Raw genomic sequence first — 20,380 nt, 5'->3', positions numbered from 1 at the left:
GTTGGGGGGGGGGGGGGGGGGGGGGGGGTTTCAGTACACTCTGTGTGCTCAAAAATGCACCCAGAAATTGAATCTTTTGTGTGATTGGCTCATGGCTTTTTTGCAGACATTTACACTGAGATGAAAGTCAAATTAGAAACATCCCCTGCAATAGATGTTATATTTCTGCAGCAATACAAGACTATTCATGGCTATAGGGATACAGATTATGCTCATTTCGTTATTGAAACACATGTTGCTCAGGTGGTCATAATGAAGACAGGCTCACCCATTCTATGGTAGAGGTCATGGCAAAGCAATATCAATTTCTTTGGAAAAGGCAAGATTTTGCAGTAAAGCATGCTAAAACCTTAGAAATGTTTATAGCTTAATAAATAACTGCTCTTTGTGAACACTTAAGTTAAAGTGTATGTCAGTGCAAACAAAAATAGGATTTTTGTCTTATCTATAAAATCCTTTCCATGACTACATTGCAGGACACAGGGTGATGTTCTGAACCATGAATTATTACAGTAGTCGGCATCAGTTTAGGCAAGAATGTCCACCAGACCACGAAATGGCCTTGCAATCTGAGAAACAAATGCCTGATGATGAAAAATCGAGGAAGCACTAACTGCTCAGGTAGAAAGAAGGAACCTTGTCCTAGAGGTCATAAACCTGAAAGATGAGCTCTCAAATTCACCTAAAAAAAGTGGAACAAGAATAAGACTGTTCCCTGTGGGGCCCTTCAGTGACAACAGAGAGTTGGACTGACAAAGAGAAGGAGCTGAGAAGTAAACTCAATCAGTGCATATTACATTCAAACAATGGAAGGAAACTCCATAGGATGATTCAAAGCAGGGCAGAGGAAAAGGTAGAACAATGCCCTGCTTAGAGTGAAGGAAGAAAACCACCTTAGGAAGAAAAGAGGCCCTGGCTTTCAAAACAACTTTGTGAAAAACAATAAAAGGCTTCTTACAGGTTAAGGCCGCCCATTCGGAAACTTGCTTCGCCAAATAAAAGTGATTGGGAAGGCAACCTTGCAAGTTGAATAGACAAATAAATATCCTTGATAGGTTCAAGGAGTAGTCTAGATGAACCTACAGAACCAGGCTAAGATCCCATGGAGTCATTAGAAAAAGTACAGGAAAAACAATGCAACACCCTGTCCCCACTAAAAAGTAAGAGGAAGGGGCCACTGAAAAGGATGACTAAGCCTGAGAATTGACCCTTGATTGTCCTCAAGGCCAAAAACTGATCCAAACTAGACTGGAGAAAGACATGATTCATCTCATCCTGGGATGGAATACCTGTCAATCACCAAGACATTTGCAAGCAGTCAGTTTCCTAGCCTTAAGAGCATAGTAAATACAAATGTAGTGTAATTACAACGGCCGGCCAGGAAGCCCTGAACATTGATTAGCTCATTAAAATGGCACCTGAACATGGGTGGAAGCAGAAAAAAAATGGGCAAGCATAAGGACTAGATGCGACTTTGACAAGGGCCAAATTGTGATGGCTAAAGCATCCCTAAAACAGCAGCTCGTGTGGGACGTTCCCAGCTTGCAGTGGTCAGGACCGACCAAAAGTGGTCCTAGGAAGAAAAACCTGTGAAACGGCAACAGGATTATGGGTGGCCAAGGCTCATTAATACACGTGGAAAGTGAAGGCTAGCCTGTGTAGCCCAATCCAATACAAGAGCTACTGTACAACTGAACTGGACAACTGAACTGGACAACGGAGCAATGGAAAAAGTGGCCTGGTTTTTTACGTCATGTAGATGGCTGGGTGCATGGGGATCCCTTACAGGGGAAGAGATAACACCAGGATGCACTATGGGAAGAAGGCAAGCTGCTAGAGGCAGTGTGATGCTTTGGGCAATGTTCCACTAGGAAACCTTGGGTCCTGCTATTCATATGGATGTTACTTTGGCATGTACCATCATGTGGGGGAGACCATGTAGAAAATCTAGGATAGGATCTCACAATACAGATTTTGTATTAAACAAAACCTAATCTAAATTGTGTCTTGACATTTTACTGAGAAGAGTCATTCAGATAGTGAATTGAGATTCATGGCTGAGCAAGACTAAGCCACTGTACAAACAGTATCCAACTGAGACAGTGCCAACAAGGGCTACTCACAACCAACTGTAGAGCTGTAGGGGATAGTGGCCATGTGTCTGAGTATCAGTGACACTTTTTTTAATGTATTGCAGCTCTGTCAGTTAACCCTAGAAGAGAAAAAATGGGAACCCGTGGGGGGTGCTGGCTTCTAGGGAGTAGGGACAAGCCCTAGGTACTCGCGAGTGGTGGTCTGGGTGTAGCCCCTGCACTGCATGCAACACAACAAGGTCAGTCTTCAACCTCCCAATGGGCATACCCCCTTTAGGGCTTTGTAGCAGCTAGCAATCTTGATGGAAGTCTCGAAAAAATTAAAATATATAATTTGCTTCTCCAAGAGAAGAGAAAAGACACCTGACACTAGCAAAACACTGAGACATGCTGCGTGTGGAAGTTATACAGGGCTGTCCTTACAGCTTTTATGTACTAGTGTCCAATCTCCTAAAGGTGGCAGCATAACCCATAGCTAAGTAAACCATCCTGTGCCCTGTAATATATACGATTAAGAAAATATCTGTTAATTTGCCAGAAATTCCCTCATCTATTTTTTTTTCTCTTGTTGACTGATAGCACAGTGTCTTTTTATGCTGAAAGGCGTCAGCCCTGCCAAATCATCTTTTGTTGACTCCCTCCCACTGTCCTTATGTTCACAACATAGACAGTAACTGTTCTGTAATCCAAGATAAGTACTGGGAGGACACCTGGAGATTACACAGGACAGCTCTGAATGACTGACATGATCAACATTTATTTTTTGCACTTATCGAACAGATCGAACAAACATGCTTACACTGGTATGTTTAACAGACCAAAGGGAGCAGATAGTAGAATGTTACTGTTGGGGTCTATGTACATTTTAATCGTTACTGGAAATCGGCACAAAAAATTCAGGCATGGACACTCCTATTCTGTCTAAACAGTGAATATGCAGTAATCTCAGTTGTAATGAACATCTACGTATCTATACCACAAACTGAACTCAATTTGTATGCACCAGGTCATTACTCATTTTAGCTCAAAACAGGGTTACTGGATCTAAGACTTACTGACCACATTGCAAGACATGGACTGTAATATAAATTGTGATGAACTACTTTTGCATTATATTATTGATTTTTAATAAAATAACACTTACCTGCTCATTTCACATTGCCATACTATGTGCAGAATCAGCTGGAATATTTCTCAAGTAGTTAATCTTTCCAAACAAGTTTGAGAAAAGGAAATCCTTACTGGTAACATGTTGGTACAGACTGACTGAGAAAAGGGGAAATTACACAAATGCAACGGATTTCAAAATACTGTATATGCAGGAAGCAGCAGCATATTGCTTTAACTGCATTCTGTACCTTTTTGGAAGATAAGTAAAGTGAAGTAAAGTAGGGAAGTAAATAACAGTTATAAACTCAAAAAGATCATACCAAACACTGGTGTATATGCATTTTGTCAAAGCTATAATTGAGCGTTTTCTGTAAACAAATGTATTAAACATACTCCCATGACTTCAGAAGAGATTCAACACAAAATCTGTAGTACTGCCCCAGCTATGAGTATAATTTTCTAAACTTAAAGTGACACTAAACGCAGGAGTTAAATCTTAAAAATGCATTAAATTATCAACAATTTACAAAAATGTATCTTATTTGTGTATCACCAGGCTGTAGATCCTTAATTCATCTCTAAATTTGTGCTAACACTGTCCTTCCTTCTAGAGAATGGTCCCTGTGTATGTAAAGTAGGCAGTGTTCCAAATTTGATCCCATGATGGACTACAAATGAGCAAACTATACATGAGATTGTAGTCCATCACAGGAGCGAGCTTGGAGCGGTGTTTCCAGTGCCATAGCTGGCTCCTTTTGTGCCCGAGGCAAGAACAAAAAATTGTGGCCCTCCCGAACAGGAGTGTGACAGTGCATGCACAGCATCATGTGACGTCATGCTCCCCACCTCCAGGATGTGTTTTTGTAATTTTTTTTACTGAAATATCAGACCCCTGAAATCTTCCTTTTGAAATAGAAAAAGAAATTAAGGACACTCAATCTCTTTGCTACTACCCATTCAGAAACTCATGAATTAACAGGAAGTGATGTAAAGCACTTCCTGTTCATTCATAACTGGGGACATATAGTACTGTGTATCCCCAATTGTTTACAAACACTGGCATGATCAGCTGATCACACCAGTGTCTGTGCTGCACAGAGGATCGGTAAACATCACAGATATTTACAGATCCTCCTGTTCTCTATCCTGAGCCACTCAGCCACGCACAGAGGGGTGGCACAGCCTGCAGCTTTTCTTTGGATCCCAGCTGCTCTCCCCCGCCTGTATGGGCAGAGGCAGTGGGGATCCGAAGAGCAATGAAACGCTGAAGCCGGCGGGGGGTGGAGCGCTGTCACTTCAGGATGGCCAAGCGGTGAGGAGAGGGAGAGATAGAGAGAGAGACACCGGCTGTCAGATCCTGGCCGAGCGGCTCTCTCTCAACCCTGTGCGCTATCCTGGATCACAGCTCCCTCCCTGTGCTCGCCATGGCAACAGGGACGAGTGGGCGCAGCCAGGCTAGCCCTGGATACGCCCCCTCACATCTGTGCCCGAGGCAAGCACCTCACCCTTCCTGCTGCCCTGGTTGTTTACTTTGCAAAACACACAGGGAGCGTGGGGAACAAAAGTAGCCACCCAAAGAAGAGCAGTGTCAGAAGCAATTCAGAGACGATGTTAGGACCTACAGCCCACTTATACGCTTATATTAAGCTACATTTTTGTTTATCGTTAAGGTACTTGGATGCATTTTTAAGATTAAACTGCTAAGTTTTATATCACTTTAATAACTATCATAAAGGCAATATTAACTGGCTTTCTTATTAGCCATGCTGCATTGATTTTCAACTGTCTGACATGGACACTTGTTAATGTCACATAATATTTAGGACCTGTTCACGGCACAATGCCTTGAACACATGGTTTTGTCTGTTGAGGAGAGCTGTGTTGGGCAGCCCATTAAAAATTATGCATTGCTTGAAATTTTGTTATTTTAATCAAATGTATTCACTGGCAAATATTTATACACCAAATAAGGGACAACTTATAAGGGATAAGTTTTGTATATGGGTATTGAATAGATTTGAGCAATTTGGAACAGGCACAAAAATGGTGATGGGTGATATGAATTTAATTTAACTTTCGATAAAGAATTAGACATTACAAGTAAGCTACCCATGAGTGGAGTACGGCTATATTTTTTTTTTTTGATGAGTAAATGGGGAAGGGGTGGGTGAGTAGTTAAGACACAGGGTTTACAAAAATGATCCACATTAATGCACATTGTTACAAAAAACAGTGGGAGGGTAGGGGGAAGGATAGGGATTAAAGGGGGAATAACGTAATTAAAGTAGAAAGGATTGATTATAGACACTTAGAATAGTTCACATATAAGGAGAGGACACAAAGTAGTGTGAGGAACACTTATAAAAGTTAGGTTTGAAGGTGGTCATGGCGCATGCACGGAGCTCGAGGAAGGACGCCTGAGTCCTGAGCTCGGCGCCTAGACGGTTTAGACCTACCCCTTCAGCAGCACAAAGCAGCGGGGCTTCTCCCGGCCACGGGTAGCGGTCCCAGGACGAGGAAGGAGGCCAGATGGTGGGGGGAACGACCAAGCGCAAGGACGCTAAGCCCTCGACGGGCACAAAGACAGGGGGCGGTACCTCCAAGAAGACGGTGACGGAATCCGGTACTTGCGCCACTACAGCCGACCGCTGCAGTGAGGGAACCGGGTCAGCCTCACCTTTCCAGGACGCAGTGAGTACCGGGTCCCGCAGGGCTCACTCGCCGGCATCTACTTCCTCCCTGATAGAGAGGACTCTGGAGGACATGTTACTAGCTCAGCAGGCCTCTAACTCCTCCAGTCCTGATACAGCGGACACGGACTTAGATTTGGCTGGGTCTCATGTTCATGGAAATATTGATTTAATAGCAACATTTTCTGAAATGCTGGAACTGGGCCTTAATAGAATGGCTAAACAAATTACATCTGATATATGTATAGATATCAGAGAGCTGGGTACTCGTATAGAGTCTATAGAATTAAAACTGGATAAAACAGTGGATCGCGCTAACCAAAATACAAGGTGGATCATTGATATCCAACAGCAACTAGATGAAGCGCTTTCTAAGGTTGAGGATATGGAAAATAGATCACGGCATCAGAACTTTCACATAAGGGGGCTTCCTGAATCAGTTACAGATCTTAAAGAGGCAGTGGTAACATTTATAAAGGAACTTTTGCCTGGAGTCGAGGAGCAGAAACTTGAGCTGGATCGGATACACAGATGGCCACCCTAGGGATGTACTGGTAAAGCCCCACTTTTTCAATATCAAGGAGCAAGTCATGCAATGCGCCAGGGAACAGTCGGGACTTACTATACTGGGACATTCTGTCCAGATTTTCACGGACATTTCCCCAACTACAATTAAAAAAAGGCGCAATTTGAGGCCCTTGCTCCAGGTGTTAACCGCAAAAGGGATTAAATACAGATGGGCATTCCCTTTACGCTTATTATTCTTTTTCAGGAATCAATCATATAATTTCTCTACATATTCTGAAGGAGAAACCCTGTTTTACCAGCTGGGACTGTTGTCAGAGGCCCCTAGAGGTGGGCCCCCTGATTCTAACAGCCCCCCGGGGGGCAGGGTGCCCGGCCCTCTCTCACCCCTCTGGCAGAGGACTGGCAGGAGGAGCTTTGCCCACGTCTGCTCTCCTATGCTGAATGGGCTAGGTGGGTCTATTTTATGTGGCATGACCTCCCGGGGGGTGGATTTCCTGCAATGGAGGTCACAGATTATAGCATGTCTTGTACAGATAGATATATCATGTTCAGTACCTAGTGATATAACATAATAAAATGAAGGGGGGGGGGATGGTAGTCCATCTTGTAACCCGTGCTCTGGGTGTCTACCACTGAAGGGACTAAACATAGATGGGCACTCCTTTTTCACCTATTATTCTCCTACAGGAATCAACCATAATAATTATTTTATAGTTCCTGAAGGAGAAATCATGTTCTATTAGCTAGGACTGTTAGCGTCGGTACCTAAAGTTGGGCTTCCTGGCTCTAGTAGCCCCCCCGAGAGGCTCGAGTGTCTGGCCCTCTCCTGCCCCCTTGGTATAGGACTGGCTTCTGCCCTCCTTTCCCGAGGGGGCTAGGTGGGCCTATTATATGTGGTAAATCTTCCTCGAGGGGGGAATCTAATGCTACTGGATAGAAGATGTTAATAGACCATGCTACTGGCGATTGAATGAGTCCCTTTTGAGTGACCGGGAAGCATATGAGGAGATACGTGTACACCTACAAGATTATTTCAATTTGAATGTAGTTCCTGACATGTCTCCTATCACGGTGTGGGCAGCTCATAAGGCTACAATTCGGGGCCGATTTAGCGAATTGGCTACTAGATACAAAAAAAGAAGAAGATCTAGACGAATAAACGAGTTGGACTGCGAACTTCAACAGCGGATTCGAGCTCATAAAAATAACCCATTACCAGAACTCCTGACCTCCATAGCTAAAATTAGGCTAAAATTTAATTTAGTACTGACCACTAGAGCAGAAAAAAGTCTCCGCTGGTCAGATAATAAATTTTATGCCCATAGAGATAAAATAGGCACTTTACTGGCCCGTAAACTGGCCCCTAGGTCTCGAATATACTCTACACCCAAAATACGCTGTGCGTCTGGTGAGTATTCGCTCAACCCAAAAAATGTGTTGAGGGAATTCCAGTCATTTTACACTAAGCTCTATCAGGACCAAACTCCAGTCGCCCCGGAGACAATTAAGGCATTTTTGGACGATATAGTAATGCCGCATATATCCTTAGACCATAAAAAAATAATGGAGGAACCTATTACGGCGTTTGAAATTAAAAGAGCAATTAAACAGGCGAAGCTTACATCCGCTCCGGGCCCAGATGGGCTGCCGGCCTTATACTATCAGAAATTCTCAGAGGTACTGGCACCACACCTGGAAATATTCTTTAACCCCTTCATGACTGAGCTTGTTTTTGGTTTCTGTTCGTAAATGACTGACACACTTTTGACATTTTTGCTGTGTGATTCTTCCACGTCAGTAATATACTTTCTTACAAAGTGCACCCACACATATTATATATTGTTTTTTAGAGGACAGATAGGGCTATATATTTATATCACATATGTGTGTCTAACGCCTCACTTAGGACAAATACAAATTAAAAAAAGAGGAAAAAACGTAAAAAAAAACTTTTTTTCCCAGTTTTGATTTGTAGTATTTTTTTTTAACAAAACCAGCACAGCTAAAAAAAAATGCAATACATACATTCATTTATTTGTCCCTTATTTTTAATTTTTTTACACTTTTCACTATTTTTTTTAATTTATTTACACTTTTCACTTTTTTTATACTGACAAATTTTATTTATTTAATTATATCAGGCAGTCATTGTGAATTAATCTCACTATTACTGCTTGATAAATTAATACATTTTTTTTATTATCAGGCTGCTTCAAACTTCAGAACAGCCGATAATAAGTTAGTGACACTGATCCTGCAGCAGTTCAGGATTCAGCTGTCAGTGAATGTTTCAGAAAACTTAAACATTCTACTTTCAAGAATAGATACATTATGTGTCTAATACATAACATTTTGTATCTATTCTTGAAAGTCAAAAGATAAAAAAAAAAAAAGCCAGTATAGCTTGAGAGAGATATCTCTCGATCTATACGAGCTGTCAGAATGCTGGCAAAAGCCGACATGTGTGTCCGCTTTGCTGTGACTCTCAGACACCCGATATTAAGGTATCGGGTGTCTGAAAAAGGTTAACCCTTTCAGTAATGGATCTCTAGATAGTTAGACATCTATTACTGAAAGGTAACCGCTGATTCTCAGCGGTTAGCAGCCTTCTAGTGCAGCAAATAACTCGTCACGTACAGTGTACGTGACGAGTCATTTGGTCCCTTTGTGGCTGGACGTACAGTGTACGTCTCCCGTCACGAAGGGGTTAATGAAATACAAAAGGGGGGAGCCTTAGATATGGATCTTAATAGGGCATTCATTACCGTTATTCCCAAACCAAACAAAGACCCACGTGAAGTTTCAAACTATCGCCCAATCTCCTTAATTAATAACGATCTAAAGCTATTGACTAAAATATTAGCTAATAGGCTTAACTCCTTCCTGACCCCTTATATACTCAGTGTCATGGCACTATTTGTTTCCTCTCTTAGAGAGGTGGGGCTTTGGCCCATCCTTCTTGAGAGTACTTCAGGCATTGTATAACAATCCATCGGCACAAATAAAGATGCAGGGACATTTATCAGATTCAATCCCCATTCTCCAGGGCACGAGACAGGGATGTCCGCTCTCCCCACTACTCTTCGCTCTGATGATTGAGCCATTGGCTTTCGCCATTCGCGAAAATGTCGATATCAAGGGAGTGAGGTGTGGTGCTCAGGAACACAAATGTGCGCTGTTTGCAGATGATCTATTATTATTTATTACAGCTCCTTTGACCACACTCCCAAATGCTTTGAAACTACTAGATCAATTCTCGAGAGTCTCTGGATTGCGGGTTAATACATCAAAATCGGTAGCTCTGAATATAAATCTCCCCCAAGACCTGATGCTTAGGCTGTCTAATCATTTTAGTTTTTGTTGGTCCACTGACTATATACAATATTTGGGGATTAGATTCACTTCTACTTTCCCTCAGCTATATAAAACCAATTACATCCCATTATATCGCCAACTACTAGAGCAGTGGTTCTCAACCTTTCTATGGCCGGGACCCCTTGGTAACATTTGCCAAGTTGTGGTGACCCCCAACGGTAAAATTTGGGGTTGAAGCGGCTGCTGCAGCTACATCTGGCGGCGTGGCCGGAGAACTGACACTGCTGCGTTAGGAGAGGGCTGAGGAGGACTCTCACCTAGCACAGAAGAAATCACACAGCGACCCACAGCTTGAGAACCACTGTTGTAACAGCTAAAATGGCAAACCATATAACACAAGCTGAGGGTGTCAGCTTTTATTATTAATAATAATGATGATAATCACTAGATGGGGACCTGAAGGAGAACTGCGGAGTCCCCCTCTGCTGATTCACAGCAGCAGTGGGCGGGTGCAATAGTTAGTTTGCTATTGCAAAGTGAAATAGCCAATAGGAATCTAGCTATGCATTGCAAGCAGAGCACTTTCCGGGAGAAAGTGTTTCTCTCCCGGGCGGCCAGGAGCCGCTATCTAATAGCGGGAGACTCCCGGCGACCCCTGGCAAATTGTCATTCGACCCCCAGGTTGAGAACCACTGTACTAGAGGATATGTCGAGATGGAAACTCTGTAAATTATCTTGGTTTGGCCGCATACATGCAATCAAGATGACTCTCCTCCCCAAGATGTTGTACTACTTAAGAGCATTACCTATTGCAATATCCAAGTCCGATGTTGCAAGATTTCAATCTTCAGTAGTAAAATATATCTGGGATAACAGGCGCTCTAGGTTAGCTCAAAAGGTTCTATATCGTTCCAAAAGATGGGGGGGATTGGGTGTGCCCAATTTTTATCAATACCATAGGGCAGCGCGGATAGCACAATTGTCTGTGGTATATGGTCCAGGCTACCTGCCGGACTGGGTCTCAATGTAGGCACTCTCCGCGTCGGGTGCACCCATTGAGACACTTAAGTGGCTAAGTCCGAGACAGAGACCACCCATCCTGGCCCCAACACTATCTCAATCTTTGGCTCTATGGGAAGTGGTCAGACAGAAAGAGGGCATGGTATTATCTTATACCCCGCTAGCTCCTATGTTTAATAACCCGAATTTCCTCCCCGGCAGACAGTCCAAAGCATTTAGTTGGTGGCAGGACAAGGGGCTATACCGTATAGCACAGTTCTTCCAGGCACGGAAACCCGTAACCTTGAAATACTGTCAGGAGACCCTCATCATGCCGGTGTCTGAACTATTCCATCTCCGACAAATACTCCACTTCTTGGGATCAGTGAGCTTACCTTCCCATGACAAACCAATCAGCACTGCGTATGAGAGGTGGTGCCTGGGGAATGGTGGACAGAGGGAGGGTATTTCAATAATATATCTCACATTGATACGAAGACGAAACCACCTTTTATGTCAGAGTGGGAGAGAGACATGGCAATTGATATCCAGATAGTCTGCCTGCGAGGTCTCTCCGGGTTACTCAATACCTCTTTAGCCGAAGCGAATTACAAGGTGATATCCAGATGGTATATGGTCCCCTCCAGGATGGCTAGGATATTTCCAGGGACATCTCCTGACTGCTTTAGAGGGTGTTCAGTCGCAGGTACTATCTTTCATACATGGTGGCAATGCCCTAAGGTGCGATCCTTTTGGAACAGACTTGTCGCCCTTATATATAGAGTGGCTCGAGTCCGCGTCCCGAACGAGGCTCAATATGCTTTATTGAATTGCCCCATACCAGGAATCTCGAGAGCCCAAGACAAACTGATATATTTTTTCTTTCTGGCAGCTAACATGACTATAGCAAAATCCTGGAAGTCACCAACGATACCCTTTCAACAGGTTAAAGCAAAACTATCATGGATAATGGTACACGAGAAGATGCAGAGTATCCTTATGGACTCTGAAAAGAGTTTTGAATAAACCTGGTCACTGTGGATTCGCTATATGGGTGTGTCTCCTGTGGTTTGACTAGGCCCTGAATAACTATAAGGTGGAGTGGGACAGGTGTGTAGGGAAGGTTCCTTTTTTTCCTCTCTTTTCTTGTTTCTTGTCCTCTTTTCTTTTCTTCTCTTCTGTGTTTTGTGTGGTGTGATGAATCTTATGGTGTCAACCAGATAATACCTTAAATCATAAGTGAGAGTATGCCCACTGAGGACATAGGGTGCATAATACTCCGGGGCAATGTAGGGATCAAAGTGGGTTAGAGGAACTACCTTTGGATATAAAATCATGGATTGTAACCCACTTAAATTAGGACACTCCCATGGGTACCCGAATACGTCCCAATACCAGTCAGTAGGTTGGGGTCTCTATAGATGAAAATCGTATAGTATATCCTGTCTTATTGTCTACTACATATGGTAGCTGGGCTATAGACACAAGAAATCCCTAGTATCAATTTTTTTTTTCTTTTCCTTTTATTGTAAATTTAGATCACCTTTTGAGGAATTGGGGTCACGGGACAAGGAAATAGTTCTATAAATAGATTTGGCCACATTGTTTATCTTACTGGGTATTTGGGACACAGTCATAGGGAATCATTTACGTCAACTCCGTAATAAGAGTGCCTATGAAAGGATCCTGAATTAAGTTTGGAAATACCGTACAGTAAAAGTCACTAAGGTTAAGGGCCGATACTAGCCCAATGGGGAGAGGGATATTACATGAGAAATAAGTAAAATGAAGGCACCTCCTTTAATAGGAACACTGAAAAATAATTGCTGTTATTATATAGGGTTAATGGATTATATTTAGATGGAATTAATTATTTTGGCACTATAATAAGATAATCAACGATAAGGTTCACGTGTTAAGATGTCAATTTGGGGCTTGGACTCCATTAAGGTAAAAAAATATTTTTGGTAACAAAGGGAATTCATTTTTTGATAGGGTTATTTAAGTCGGGAAAACGATGTATGGAAGCATCTTGGCCCTTTTCTCTTTTCTAAGGGCGGGTCAATAGCACAATTAATGATGGGGTGTACTTGTGAAATTTGACAAAATAGTTGTATCTTCAAATACACAAGAACAGTCCCTACGGATACCGATGGGCGCAGTTCTCTCAGTAGGATATCCCTAAAAATATTATCTCTCACAATGCATAGGGTTGGTTTGCGGTATTTCTTGTTCAAAGCCTGTTTAGGGAATAAAAGAGTGAAGTATTGTTGTATTTGGTCTGGGGACACTAAAATGTCTGTATAAAGTGTTTGTATTAATTGTATATTTGTTTATTTATTGTGGAAAATAAAATATCACTCCTCCTGGACCTAGGAACCTCCCCTCCGGGCCCATGGCAGTGGAGAATGAATGACTCCCTGCTCCTCGAATCCGGGTTTGCTGACTCCCTGGAACGGGATCTTTCCCTGTTCTTCAGACTCCTCACCTTATGTTATCTGGGAAGCGCATAAGGTCACTGTTCACGGCCTTCTCATTTCCCAAGGATCTAAGGTTAAAAAGCAGAGGACGAGAGATATGACTGCCCTCCTGTCACGAATACACACACTTGAAACACACCATAAAAACCACGCTGAAGCTAACTTAGAAGCCCAGCTACTCCAAGCGAGAGAACAGCTTCGAACCCTATGCAACGCCAGGGCTAAATCAGCGTTACTCAAGTGTCGCCGAACCTTTTATGAATATGGCAACCAGTGTGGCAAATACCTAGCGAGGGCCATCCGTAAACAACAGGCACGAACATTTATATCATCGATTAATACACCCGTGGGAGCTAAATCCTCACTTACCGCCGATATTGCGGACGCATTTGTAGACTATTATAAAAACCTCTATAATATATCACAGCCTTCGACCACCCAGAGTACCTCAGCCCATTTTTCACATATAAAAAGCTATATCGAGGACTAGGGTATCCCTTCCCTTACACCACATACTAGCTCGTTAATGGAAACTCCTATATCCGCTACGGAACTGGAGACGGCCATTAAACTTACCCAACCCAGCAAAGCACCGGGCCCAGACGGCTACTCGCTGACTTACTACAAACGGTACCTTCCCATACTAGTAACTCCATTCTTGAAAGCCCTGAACTCAATACGCACAGCTCAGAAACCTCCGCCTGACTCCCTCAGGGCCTACATCACGGTAATACCCAAGGAAGGAAAGGACCCCTCTCTATGCCCTAGCTATAGGCCAATATCACTCCTGAACGTGGACACTAAACTCTTTCCTAAAATCTTATACCTACGTCTTATCCCCAATTTGGGGGAACTTATCCATCCAGATCAAACCGGATTCATCCCCTTCTGGGAGGCGAGGGACAATACCACGCGAGCACTTGGGGTGATCCACTCCGCCCGATCAAACGCCATCCCATGTATAATTCTTTCCATCGACACGGAGAAGGCGTTCGACCGGGTGGACTGGAAGTTTCTTCATGGTACGTTGGAGGCGGTCAGAGTGGGAGATCATATGCGATCCTGGATTAGGGCACTATACTCAGACCCCTCGGCCCAGGTAAGGATAAATGGCACATTGTCGTCTTCGTTCTCTATCTCGAACGGTACACGCCAGGGGTGCCCCCTTTCGCCCCTTCTGTTTGTGCTGTCTCTAGAACCCCTACTGCGCACGATTCGCGCTAACTTGGACATTCACGGTATCACAATTGGCCAGACGGAACATAAGGTAGCCGCTTTTGCGGACGATCTTATTTTCTTTCTTTCATCCCCGGATGTATCAATCCCTGTACTGCTTCAGGAATTGAGGCGCTACGGAACCCTCTCAAACTTTCAAATTAACTCAACTAAATCAGAGGCCCTCCATATATCTCTTACGGGTATGTCACTGCGTAGAGTCCTTGAAAACTTTTCTTTCAAATGGGCACCTAACGCCATCAAGTATTTAGGTATACTTCTTCCCAAAGACCCCTCGCACACGTTCATTTTGAATTTCCCCCCACTACTCTCACATATAAAATCAGACCTAGCCACATGGGCCAAAAATTCCTTCTCCTGGATGGGGCGCAGTAATATCCTGAAACAATCTATCCTCCCACGCCTACTGTACCCTCTCCAAGCACTGCCAATACACATCCCCCTATCCTTTTTTTGAAGTATACGAGCGGTTTTTACGGAATTTGTTTGGCTCCGTAAACCACCGAGACTGAGTTATGACATTATGCGGAGACCTAAGCATTTAGGGGGGATGTCGCTTCCGGATGTATACCAATACTATATTGCCACGCACTTAGCCCGTATAGTTGATTGGAACCACCACTCTCCCTCTAAACTTTGGATTGAGATAGAACAATCCCTCGTTGGAGTACCACTGGCTAATTTACCTTGGAGTACAGAGCCACCAGCTCCTCAAATACGCACGCACCCCACCATTGGGCCCACATTAAAACTAGCAAGCACGGTCTTCGCCAAGGGATTCCTCTCTTCTACCCCTTCTCCCCATACTTGATAACCCCTCTTTTCCCCCAGGCATAGGACACCACACATACTCGACTTTGAGAGGATTGGGTATCCATAAAGCTATGCATCTTTTGAAGGGCACGGAGTGGCCTTCCTTTCATGCCCTCCATACTCAACCAGAATATTATACTATATTGCCGCGCACTTAGCCCGTAGAGTTGATTGGAACCACCACTCTCCCTCTAAACTTTGGATTGAGATAGAACAATCCCTCGTTGGAGTACCACTGGCTAATTTACCTTGGAGTACAGAGCCACCAGCTCCTCAAATACGCACGCACCCCACCATTGGGCCCACATTAAAACTAGCAAGCACGGTCTTCGCCAAGGGATTCCTCTCTTCTACCCCTTCTCCCCATACTTGATAACCCCTCTTTTCCCCCAGGCATAGGACACCACACATACTCGACTTTGAGAGGATTGGGTATCCATAAAGCTATGCATCTTTTGAAGGGCACGGAGTGGCCTTCCTTTCATGCCCTCCATACTCAACCAGAATATGGACCTCTCGACTTCTGGTCCGCCATGCGCTTAACCCACTTTCTCTCTACCATTTCACCGGTGCATAATCATAAAAGACCGCTTACTCCATTCGAACAACTTTGCACCCAAACTGACCCTTCACGACATGTCCTCTCCTTCTGCTACACGCAATTGATCGAACAGTCGGTCCAATCCCCACTATGGTTCCTGTCAAGATGGGAGGAGGAACTCCAGATTGCTATACCAACAGAAGCCGCAACTAAACTACTGTCTCTTTCTTACCGTTCCTCAATTAGCAACAGATACCAAGAACTGGACTACAAAATAGTGACCAGATGGTACCGCACGCCACAAGCCCTCCATTCATTATTCCCGGACTCACTAGACCAGTGCTGGCGGTGCCAACAGTCCTCGGCAGGCATGCTCCATATGTTCTGGTCTTGTCCGGCCCTTGTGCAATTTTGGGATAAGGTGCACGCCCTTGCGCACAAATTTACAGACGCCCCGGTTCCACGAGACTCTGCCTTCTTCCTCTTACACCACAATAATATACCGATACGTGTCTATTCCTGCTCTCTTACTAGACACATAGTCAATGCAGCCCTCTGGAAAAAACCTGAACCACCGCTTAACCGACAGGTTGTAGACCGCATCCACGACATTTACCTCATGGAAGACCACAATTATAATTCATTCTTTAATACATGGCATCACCCTTGGAGAGCAACTGAGATCATAACATAATATACCGTACTCTGATCTAGCATTCCCCCTTCTTTCTTCCTCTCCTGAATTTTCTCTTTTCTCCCTTACTCTTTCACACAGACCCTGGGTATTATTGATAACCATTAATAAACCACTTGGCATTATCTTATCCCACTATGCCTAATAATTATCCAATAACCCAACACATAAGTTGGTACTATGTACACATGTGTGCTCTCCACTATATCACCGCCCGCGTATAACCAGCGGGGTGATAAGTCGGCTGTTTCCTCATCTTCTCTAACTCTTTTATGAAACCGATAAAGAGAACACTTACCAATAAGGCACGGGCCAGTTAATGACATCAGACGCCCCCAAATGACAGTGCGGCCGGTATAAACACATAAACACCCGACTACTCATATTCGGTCACACCACACGAGCCAGAAAGCTCCCCCCCTCTTTCTTTTTTTTGGTGCCTGTATGGCTAAACAAATAGTTGTTTGTGTTTTTGACAGTGTTGGTTTATATTTGCAAAGATTGTATTATGTATACCCTTTTCTTTTTCCTGCACTGTCCTTTATGTACGGTGTAAGCTTTAAAAAACTGAAAAAAAGAATTTATAACAAAAAAATAATAATTAATAAAAGAATTTGTAAACAAGTTAGGTTTGAGAGGGTAAGTTGGTTTTAGAAAATGGGTTGAGGGAAACAATGAAGGGTTTATATAAAATTTTAACTCCTCCCCCTTCCTTTCCAGTAGAAACAATGGTAGTGTATAAACGGGAGACGAGTGTAGAAGAGTGGTTAGGGATGATATGAGGTTGGGTATTGTAAAATGAATGAATAAGATATGTTAGATAATAGAAGTAATGTAATTGATTTTTTTTATGGAGATGTCGCTCAGGGGCGACAATTCGGGGACTGCTTAATGTTTCATTGCTAGATGAAAAATGTTATCTGTCTTAGTATATTACAGCTAGTTCGTAGGCAATTCCACATGTTATGTTAAGTATAAAAAATTGGTGGGGACGAGAGAGTAATGCTATTTTTGTTTTTTTATGTATGTTGTCAAATTACATTGTGAAATGTTTAAGTGTCTTGTTATGTCTTGGTGAAAATAATAAAAACTTTTGAAAATGAGTTAATGTACATTATAGCAGCTTATGGAGTATGAATAGGCTACCATTGCCCTGCAACATGCCTAAAAGAGCACAACCTTTTTTTGGCATTTGTCTTACATAGGTTTCTATTTACAGTGAATTTCATCACCATGCACTGCAATGGTTTGGCGGTAGATTTTGAAAAAGCGTATGACAGAGTTTCGTATGGTTTTTTCATGTTTAAAGTCCCCCCCCCCATACTTTGTTTATTGTTTCATAACATTGCAGACATCAATGCATTGCACAGTGACACCGTTCCAATACGTGCGGGGTCATTAAAATAATCACCTGGCATTACGACATTAACATCCTAAACGTGATAACTAATACAGTCAGTCTCGTACAAAGTTGCGTTCATATGACAATATGCTCTGAACAAACACACCTTTCCCTCTCCGGTAGGGCCCCTCTAACTGGTATAACAGTCCGACCCTCGCGGGCCGCACATGTGGGTTAGCCCTGTCCCTTAGGGTTAGGGAGGACCAGGTGAGAAAGCTGCCCATATGAACTATCTATTTGTATGCATGCTGCAATCTCGGGACACTATCAATTATATGAGCCAAAATGGCATCGAGACAGATGAGCATAAATTCAAAAGTCGGACACACCCAGCTCCCTCAATCTGTCTACGTAAAGTGTTCATTCAAACCCATATGTTGGCAATCTTCGTAAGAGAGCATGGGGTGGCCCACTAGTGGTTTCTCCTGTGTCGCAACCTATCACAGAGCTTTAGCGATAAAGGAGCAGAGAGGAAGAAAGTAGGAAAGAAAAAGAGAAAAAAAGAGTCAGACAATGTGCAAGCCAAACCTGTGGCCTCGGTGTACCATAAACGAGGAGCATCTCCTCACCCATTACTCCTCTGGGTGACAGGAGTCTCTCCCGGCTCCGCCACGTAGGCAGCGGAATGTTTAAAATGAAGCCACGGCATCCAGGCAGATCTGAAGAGCTCTTCCTCGTTACGCAATGAGGCAGACAGGTCCTCCATACAGTATATGTCATCCATGATAGCTAGCCATAAACGTACCCATGTTTAAAGTTTTAAATTTCAATAGGTTTTTATTTAAGCGTTTTCAATTATACAAAGCGAATAAAGAATATTCAAAAAACTAAGAAAGTCCGGGTAGGACCAACAGAACGAAATGAGAAACAGGCAAAGGTGCAGGTACACTGCTAATTAAAGAATGTCTACAGTCGTCGTGGTGACACCTGAGGGGTTCCACGTGCATAACAACACAAATCCTCATGAATCATCGCTAGTGAACATCATGTGGCGGGTGTATTTCGCTGAGACCACAGACACCAGGGCTGCCATTTCTTTTGGAAGCTCCCTGTTGAGCTATTTCGAAGTGTAATGTATTTGCATTATCTGCATAGTTTCAGATGAGTTGGCTGCCTGTGGGCTTTTCCAGTGTCTTGCTATTGTAAGTTTGGCTGCTAGGAGGACGTGGATCATAATAGCCCTCAGGTTATTGGGGTATTGATCTATGCCTACATGGAGGGATAAGCCCGGTGTGGGATCCACAGAGAGGCCCGTTACAGCCGACAAGATCTGGAAGATCTTCTTCCAAAAGCTAGTGAGGGATTTGCAGGACCAGTAGGTGTGCATTAATGTGCCCGTGAGGCCACAGCCTCTCCAACACAGCGCAGTGGAAGATGGGGACATTTTAGCCAAGCGGCAAGGGGTCAGATACCATCTCAATAGGGTCTTCTGAGCCAGTTCCCACATGTCTACACATCTGGCAGCCTTCCATGTTTCTCTGAAGGAGGCTAGCCATTGAGATTCAGGCATAGTAACAGCAATGTCTCTTTCCCAGGCCAGGAGAGGTGGGCTTTTCTCAAAACTCATTTTGTTGTGGAAGAGCAGGTAGAAGAGCGAAATCCCTTTGGTTCGGGGAGAATTGGATACGTAGAAGGAAACAATTTTAAAGGGGAGTTTAACCATGTTTAAAGTTTTAAACAGAACGGGTGCACCTGAAAAAATTATTGGTTGGATGTCCTTATACAGTGAATAGCATGCAGATTAATGGGTGGTTGATGAAGAAAGTTTGGCTAAAATCTGGTGTGAGACAGGGGTGTCCCGTCTCCTATTTTGTTTGCACAAAAGAGCGGTTGCCAAGAATGTTTTTAAGGCTGGGTTCACACCTAGGCAACAGCGTTTTTGCACATAAATCAAATAGCACGTTTTTGTGACCAGAGTGTAGCTAATTGATGTTAATGAGCAAGCGCGCATAAAAATGCGCAAACATCTGTTTTTGTAATATCCCCTTCGCACACCGTACCGTTATACCCCTGAATCCAACGGGTGCTGGAACAACTGGTGGATGGCACTACAGTATACTATCCAGAAGATATGTTGTCCACACACCATTCTGCTTTGGAATGTCATCTTTATTCATATTGCTTTAGCATGTCAGAACTATTGGGGCTAAAAGGAATTAAAACTATAAGGCCTATACATATTATTCTACATATTGCAACATGGACATCCTGGAAGCCATCTTTGTTCTGTCTATTCTAGGTTGCTGGACAAAGACTCTAACATCAGTGATTCCTAGAAACCTACCACATACATTTCCCGGTTGTAAATATAGGGGGTATTAGACAACAACCACAAGATAAGGGCTGGCCATGGTGCCAGACTGTTTTAGAATGATGGAACTGCCATGTCTCAAACTTAAAGAACAAAAGAGACTATGATTTTTTTTTTTTTTCTTCTCATTGCTGGAAAAAGCTCATTATAAAAGTTACCTTATATACA

The sequence above is a fragment of the Nanorana parkeri genome, unplaced genomic scaffold (genome assembly GCF_000935625.1).
Source record: "Nanorana parkeri isolate BGI_ZX_2015 unplaced genomic scaffold, ASM93562v1 scaffold591, whole genome shotgun sequence".
Classification (NCBI taxonomy): domain Eukaryota; kingdom Metazoa; phylum Chordata; class Amphibia; order Anura; family Dicroglossidae; genus Nanorana; species Nanorana parkeri.
Note: the sequence above shows the minus strand (reverse complement) of the source record.